Source organism: Tiliqua scincoides, chromosome 5, assembly GCF_035046505.1.
Source record: "Tiliqua scincoides isolate rTilSci1 chromosome 5, rTilSci1.hap2, whole genome shotgun sequence".
In the NCBI taxonomy this organism is placed as follows: domain Eukaryota; kingdom Metazoa; phylum Chordata; class Lepidosauria; order Squamata; family Scincidae; genus Tiliqua; species Tiliqua scincoides.
Window position 1 is genome coordinate 86,422,053 of NC_089825.1, and position 7,814 is coordinate 86,429,866.

General features: G+C 45.0%; 1 pseudogene; it reads left to right on the forward strand.

Moving 5' to 3' along the window:
- Positions 1 to 4,256: 4,256 nt before the first annotated feature.
- LOC136654854 (5S ribosomal RNA) lies at positions 4,257 to 4,373 on the forward strand (annotated as a pseudogene).
- Positions 4,374 to 7,814: the final 3,441 nt, after the last annotated feature.

A 7,814-nucleotide genomic window follows, 5' to 3' on the forward strand; every position in this document is an offset into this window, starting at 1 on the left:
CTACAGAAATTCCAGTCATTTGGTAGTTTTGAATGATCAGGGCATTTTGGACCACTCTGCAGCTTCATCAAAATAAAAAAAAATACAGAAAATGAAGGAAAGGAGCAAGGATCTATCTTCTATCTGCATAACCTCCTTCCACTTCTCAACATTCTAAAGCAGGGTGTCAAACATAAGGCCAGTGGGCTGGATACATCCCATAGAAGCTCTTAGCCAGCCCACATGATAATTGGGCCCTCTCAGCAGCAGTAATGCATCTGCTGAGGCCCTGGGGGGATTATATGGAAAGAAGCCTCTGAAGGCAAGGTGGTCATAGAGTAGAACTGCTGTGGGAGAGTATTGGGGAATCTAGGCGTTTACCCCTCACCATCAGTTTTGCTACCAATCTCATAAACCCCAATAGGTTATGTTAAATAGAAAAAAAGCAACTGGTTTTCAACTGAAGCTTTTTTAATGTTTAAAATAGTGATTTGTGCATTTGGGCAGGGATGATTGAGAGCAGAGGAAAAACTCCTAAAGCCCCCACCCCAATGCCCCCATCATGAGTCTGTTTTGTTTTGCTGTCCCCTGGGTTGCTATTTAGAAGATAAATGACCATGCACTGGATCACATTGCATGCTTAAATGAACTTCTGAATAAGCCTTTTGGATCAGGAACCATGGAATACAGGCTTACTGGGAACAAATTTTACAAACATGCAGTTTGATCTCATACTGTCCAATGGGGAAACCTCCTAAATTGTTTTTCTCAGTTTGTTCCCCCCCCCCCGCATTGCCCACTCTTTCTAGACAGAAATCTCTTCCTTAAGTCTTCTGTGGGCAGCTGAAGTGGCTTTAGCTTACAAGTGGAAATTGGTCACTTTTTCTAATTTAGATCAGTGGAGAGATAAGTTATAGGATGTACTAAATTCATACAGAAGCTAATGTCCCAGGTTTGAGCAGCTATGAGGGAAACAAATGGCCCAATCCTATTGATATGCAAAATCCGGGCAGCAGCTAGTGTGCAGTTTGTGCCTGGTACATCAATACACAACAGGTTAGAAAGGTTAATAAGCTTTATTCCATGGATGAAAAACAATATACAGGGCAAAGCCCTTGTGTGCAACTGCTCTGTCCTCTTTGGCAGAGGTCTGATGCTTTCATACAGTATGAAAATTGTTCTTGTTACCCGGCAGAAGTAGACCATATAAGGACATTACCAGAGATAAGCATCAATTTCCAGTTATATCCCAACTGGGGCTGAGCTGTTCACACTTTTCACTTCCAACTGCCTTGATCTAGCTCTACAGTCACCCAGTGGATACGTATGTCAAGCCTCTGTTCAAATGATCCAAGATGGAGGCACTTTAGTTCGTCTGACGCTATCTAGGGCACTATCTATCTAGGGCTGGGCCAGCATGCACAGGGCTTTTTTTCTTTTTAAACTACAGTACGCAGTTCTGCTGTAGTAAAATAGCTGCTGACGGAGTGCAGAGCGCTCCATCAGCAGCCATTTTGGGAGCACTGTCTAAGGAGTCAATAGTGCTCCCTGACCATTGCTAGACCACCCAGCAACAACTAGAGACGGTAAGGCAGCAGTGGAGGGGGCAAAACAGGGAGGGGAGGGGGCAAAACAGGGGAGTTAGGAGGCTGGGGGGGTGGATCTGGCAGCTGGCGCAGGTCCAAGGAGACTCATTGTGGAACAGGATGCTTATGAAGAAGGCAAGGCAATCCTCTTTCCCCTCTGAGGCCTCCTGATCTGCCCCACCCCCTGCTGGATACAGCACACCCATTTCTGGCACAGATGCACTAGTGGGGGGGGGGAACAGAATTCAGCTTTTAATGAATCATTCAAACATCTATTCCTTACTTCTTTGCAAGCCCAAGAAGACATGTATCAAATGCTGGCAGATTTGAGATTACTACACTCTACAGCAGGGGTCTCCAAACCCTGGCCCGGGGGCCAGATGCAATCCGCGGCAAGCCTCTATCTGGCCCACGGCCAGACTCTTGTCCCCTGAAAACCCCTGGCCTGCTTTGCCAAACATGACTGGAACTGTGCTCCAGTTGCTTCTGGAGGGTGTTCTAAGGGCCAGTGAGTTTGAATGAATGAATGAGCCCATTCATTCATTCTGTTCACACATCTAAGTTCCATCTCTAATTTATTTATATAAATTTATATTAAAAAAAATTTTTTTCTGGCCCTCAAAACCGTGCCAGACCTTTGATGCAGCCCTCTGGCCAAAACATTTGGAGACCCCTACTCTACAATACCGAGCTCCTTCTTAATGACCTATTTGCCTAATTATGATTGAATCTTGTACTTCACTGATATGAGAATTCTGTTTTCTCTCCAGATAACCTTTTAAAAAATTTGATCATTGTTGTATTGTTGGCTATGCATATAGTAAACTTTGTTTATTGGAAACAAAGTGGAGCCTTCAGTGGAACTTACTCCCAGGAAGGACGTACTATATATTTTCAAAGGAGTAAGTTTCATTAAAATCAGTAGGAATTATATCTGGGAAAACATAGGATTATGCTGCATGTCAAGTTATTATTAAGTACTTGCTCCTTTTACTTTCCTTATTGTAAGATGTTCTAAGCTAGGGGTTCTTAATCGGTGGTATGCGTACCACCAGTGATACGCTGGGCGGTGCTGTGTGGTACATGTGGCACCAGCTGCTTGGTAGTGAGGCCAGGATTGGAGATTCAAATGGTGGTAGGAGGTTCAGCCCACTGGGAAGAGCTCCTGCGCACAGTTTTTGTGCGCTTGAAAAAAGCCCTCCCACCCATCATGAGTCTCTTACCGCCATTGGAAGCTCCCATTGCTGAACCTAGAAGTATCTAGCTGTGACATCATCACCAGTTACTTTCGGTGGTACTTCTGCAGAGATTGTTGGAACAAGTGGCATGAGAAATGCTGTTCTAAGCAATAAGTTGTTCCGGTGGCTTTTCCTTTGTATTCTTCTATTGTTCTTGTTCTGTACAAATTAAGAATAAAAAAAATCTCTAAAAATCTATAACCAAAAATATAGCTAATTGCTTACAATTTCATGTATTTATTGTTTAATTTACAGCTCTCAAACAGAAGATCTGTTTTGTCATTGGAGGCCCTTAAAAGGTTTAAGACAGAACCTTTTTGATCACGTTTTTACAATATTCCACTTCAATCATTTTCTATATGTGGGGGGGGGGGGGACAAGACATCCTTCCCTGCCCATTCATTCTGTTTGTGCTACCCTCAAGGCTACCACTACCAGACAAAATCCCATATAAAATCCATTATAATGGGCAGCCCGATCCAATACTGCCCTGGCAATACCCAGCTCTGGCACTGGGTGTTGCAAATGTGCTGTAAAGCATGTTTGTGGCACCCAAAGAGTAAGCTGCTCTGGCAGGGAGGCTTGTGTCACCTTGTCGTCACCACCATTAGACTCTCGGCAGAGCAAAGGTAAGATCTGAGATGCAAGGGGGTGTGGGGGGGGGTGGAGGAAGGGCGGGGGAGGTGTTTTTGAGCAGGGCGAGGGCAGAAATGGGGGTGGAACAGGACTGGGAGGGGGATGGGACTGGCGGAGGCTTCCTCTGCCAAATCCTATCCCCCCTTCTTGACTTGGAAGCCCAACACAGGGTTTCTCGAGTATGTGCCAGCTAAATTGCTGGTGCAGCTCCGAAAAGCCCCACTGAGCAGGCTGGGGCTTTACTTGGCATAGGGGGATGAATGTTTCCTACTCCGAGGACACGTCCAGCCTGCTCAAGTCCAGTATAGCCGACAGTGGCTGCGATTTGGCACCGGTGTTCCTGGGAGATAGGATTGGGCCCTGTGTGATCTGGGACTATGAACACTGGATTGCAAGTACATACATAGACCCTTATAAAAAATGACACCCCTCCATGGATGCTTAGTGGTCACCAATCAGCAGGGCTGACTTATCTATTACTGCATAGAACCCACAATACTTTTAGGGACCCATGAAAATGTTTTAATTTCTTTTAAAATCAGAAGAGAAAAGATAGCTTTTAGGGTTAAAGAAAATGCTTTAATTTTTTTCTTACATCAGAAAAAATGAAACATTTAGGGCCTGGAAAAATCTATTACATTTTGTCTATAACAGAAAAAAAAAATTGAAATATTTAGTTATATCAAAAATAATTCTTAATATTGACATTATGATGGTGGGAGAGGCCCGCAAAGGCAAAAGTGCCTACGGCTCACAAAAGTCACAATGTGGTCCTGCTTATAATCACGCTGTGGCAGGCGGGCATAGTTAAAAGAGCATCAGCAACTGTTACCCTGCACATGTCTGATCTCGTCTGATCTCAGAAGCTAAGCAGGGTCAGGCCTGGTTAGTACTTGGATGGGAGACCGCCTGGGAATACCGGGTGCTGTAGGCTTATACCATAGTCTTTCGAGACTGAAGGTTGCCAACCAACAGCCTAAAAATGGGAAATTAGGTTGTTGTTGTTTTAATATTCATTTTTACTTTACATCTGGAAAACAATTCTGTGTGATTGAAGAGCCTGCTTCCAAGTACTACTAGCAAGTCCGAACAAAGGAATTATGTAGCTTGCTTGACATTAAGGAGGTTCCCCCTCTACTCCCCCCCCCACCCCAATTTGCTACTATTTGTTAGAATTTTCTGCTTTCAGACTCAGGAGCCCATCAGGGAGAATGGAAAACCAGCAGAGAAAAAGTTACATACCAAGAGAATGATCATTAGTCTTTTGGATAGAGAATTAAAAAGTCTGATGCTGGTGTCATAGCTATAAGCTTTCATTTTTAAAAGTTTCCTTTTCAAAATTTTTATGTTTCAACAGCCAAGTTGATAGTACCAATGCAGGCCACTAAGTGGCAACCTTGGACTGGAAGTGCAGGAGAAAATGTTGAAATGGACTGAATATTTGCATAAACCCCTTAAACTTCTTTCTAATGTGTATCTATGTTTCTGTTTGATTTTTCCACCTTTTCATTCAGAAGCTGAAATCTCCCGGCCCTCCCACAAACAACTCATTTGTTTGTTAGCAAGCACAGTATACTTATTTTATAATGGTTGATAGAAAGGTTGACATATTACATTATGGAAAACCTAGGGCAGGATTTGCCTATTAAATAAATGTCTTTGGGCCTATCCAACTTTCCAGCACTGGTGTAGCAGCAATGCAGCCTTGTGGTAAGGTAACAAATGTTTCCATACCTTGCCGAGGTCACTGTGACTGCCCCACCACCACAGGATGCAGCGCACACCCCATTGGGATGGCTGCACTGCAAATTGGATAGGATTGGAAGCTTTGGGAACCAAGAACATACTGATAGTTATATGTCTGGATGGGATACTCTTCCTTTTTTGCATAGATCCAGACAGTCAGGTACAGTGGAATTCTCCAAGGGGGAACCTCACACTTATGCCTCCAGCCTTTCACAGATGAAATCAGAAACATGGTTACTCATTTTGCATTTATTCTCACAGTAAGGATCAATAATTTAGCACTCTTCCCCTGCCCCTGAAATCACTGACTGTTGAAGATCCGTCTCTGCTCTTCATCAGCTAGATCCAATTACTTTGCAATAACTTGTCTGGCACTGCTTGAATGCCAAGAAAAGGCATTTGATTTGTTAATCAATTTGATACACAAGGAGGACAGAATTGTCCCATCATGTTGGTAATAATCCAAAATGTTGGTAATAATCCAAAATAATCTCATGGGCTGCTGTATGTGAAATGGCAGGCTATGTTTGCTTATTTATATTTGAAGTTTATATTCTACCAATATGCATCTAGATAGCCCAGTGCAAGGAAAGCGCCCTACAAGTAGACCACAGCTGCGATACAAGGACGTCTGCAAGAGGGATCTGAAGGCCTTAGGAGTGGACCTCAGCAGGTGGGAAACCCTGGCCTCTGAGCGGCCCGCTTGGAGGCAGGCTGTGCAGCATGGCCTTTCCCAGTTTGAAGAGACACTTGCCCAACAGTCTGAGGCAAAGAAGGAAGGCCCATAGCCAGAGAGACAGACCAGGGACAGACAGCACTTGCTCCTGGTGTGGAAGAGATTGTCACTCCCGAATCGGCCTTTTCAGTCACACTAGACACTGTTCCAGAACCACCATTCAGAGCGTGATACCATAGTCTTTTGAGACTGAAGGTTGCCAACAACAACAGCCCAGATGTGTCACATTGAGATGTGTCACCTTAGCATTTGTGTATGTACGTTTACATGCATCCCCAAACACAACCCGCTTTGAGAACCTTGCCATAGGAAAAGCCATTTCCGGTGCTGATTTGCTATAGGGACATGGCAAGCAGGGAAAGGATAAAGCAATGGCTTAGCTAGAGGGGTTGCAAAGCACTAAGTTTTGAAGGGAGCCTTACCATGGCATCCAAGCGGCCCTCCCTTTTGGAGCCATTTCAGGCAGTGGGAGCAAAACAGAGGTGTACGTCAAAATGGCTCCGTAGGGGAGGGGGAGGGTCTGCCAGCACACTGAGGTGAGGCTCCCTGCAAAACTTAGTGCTTTGCACCTCCTCTAGCTATGCCACTGGGATAAAGCACATGCACACATTTTTTTTTCCTTGAAGCAAAAAACAAACAAAACACACACACAACACTATTGTGTGTCTCTAGGTCTCAGTTTACATCAGTTTGCAATTAGCAGATACACACAAAACAAAGTCTTCCCCTCCCCCAGCAAATTCATCACTTCCCCCCTCCCTTTCGAAAACCCTCCAGGTGTGCTGCTAACAAACTCAGGGCACAATCTTAGGATTGTGCTACTCAGGTCTACTCAGAAGTAAGTTCTATTTTGTTCAATGGGGCTTACTCTCAGGTAAGCGTGGTTAGGATTGCAGCCTCAGAGTGCTGGCAGCCTTGTTTCTAGTGTATAATTATAACACCTTCATCCCCATTTTAGGGGTAACTGAGGTGAGGTGTTGTAATGGAGAGCCGTGGCCAATGGCTACAAGGATCAGGGGAGGTGCGAGCCGGAAAAGTTCGAGAACCACTGCCCTAGATGATAGGACATCCGAAAGAAAGCTAGGTTAGAATGCCGCTCTCTAATACCTTGTTTTCTATGTGCAGGGATTTTTTTGGATGGTGGAAACTTCAGTCATGTGAGCTCCCATCTGCAGTCTGAAGTGGTACAGCCCAGACATGCATTGACAGCTTTAGTGAAAACTAGCCCCTAATTCACCTACGTTCCCAGGTCATTGCTAGCAGTGAGTGCAGGAGTCGGAGAAAAAAAAATACTGTGTTTTTTCCCCTTCCCTGTTTGCCTTCTGAAAGGATGAGGCTGGGAGAGATGCAACAGGCTTTTACCTGCTCTGTGGTGCCCAAGGGGAACCTGTTCCTGGAAATGAAGCTTTGTAGGGTCTCGGGAGAGTATGCTTTTCTGCCTTTGTAGGGCGGGAATTATCACTCTTCAGAGAAGGACTTCCCTGCAATCTGTGACTGTTTCATTAATCGAAAAATGACCTGTTTTCACATGAGATTTGGGCTTATGCATGCATGTGTATGCTTACTGAAATGTCATTGCTCTGTGATTCCCAGCTCAGTATGTGAACAGTCTCTTCCAGGGATGACACTGGGCCTCCAACCCCACAAGGAGGCCAAGCCACCACAGACCATCAATAGTGTTCCTCCCAGACAGCATCCCAGAGCAGTGGGTTGCACAGGACATGTCACCTGTATTAAGGGATGAGAGGACAGGCAGTGGCATTCTGGGGGGATCAGTAAGTTTTGCAGGTACCGCAACACACGGTGTAACTGGCGCCTCCCCCTCCGGAGCCATTCTGGGTGGCAACTTGGAGGAGCAACTTGGAGGAGATGCTTCGGTGTTGGTCTTGCTGC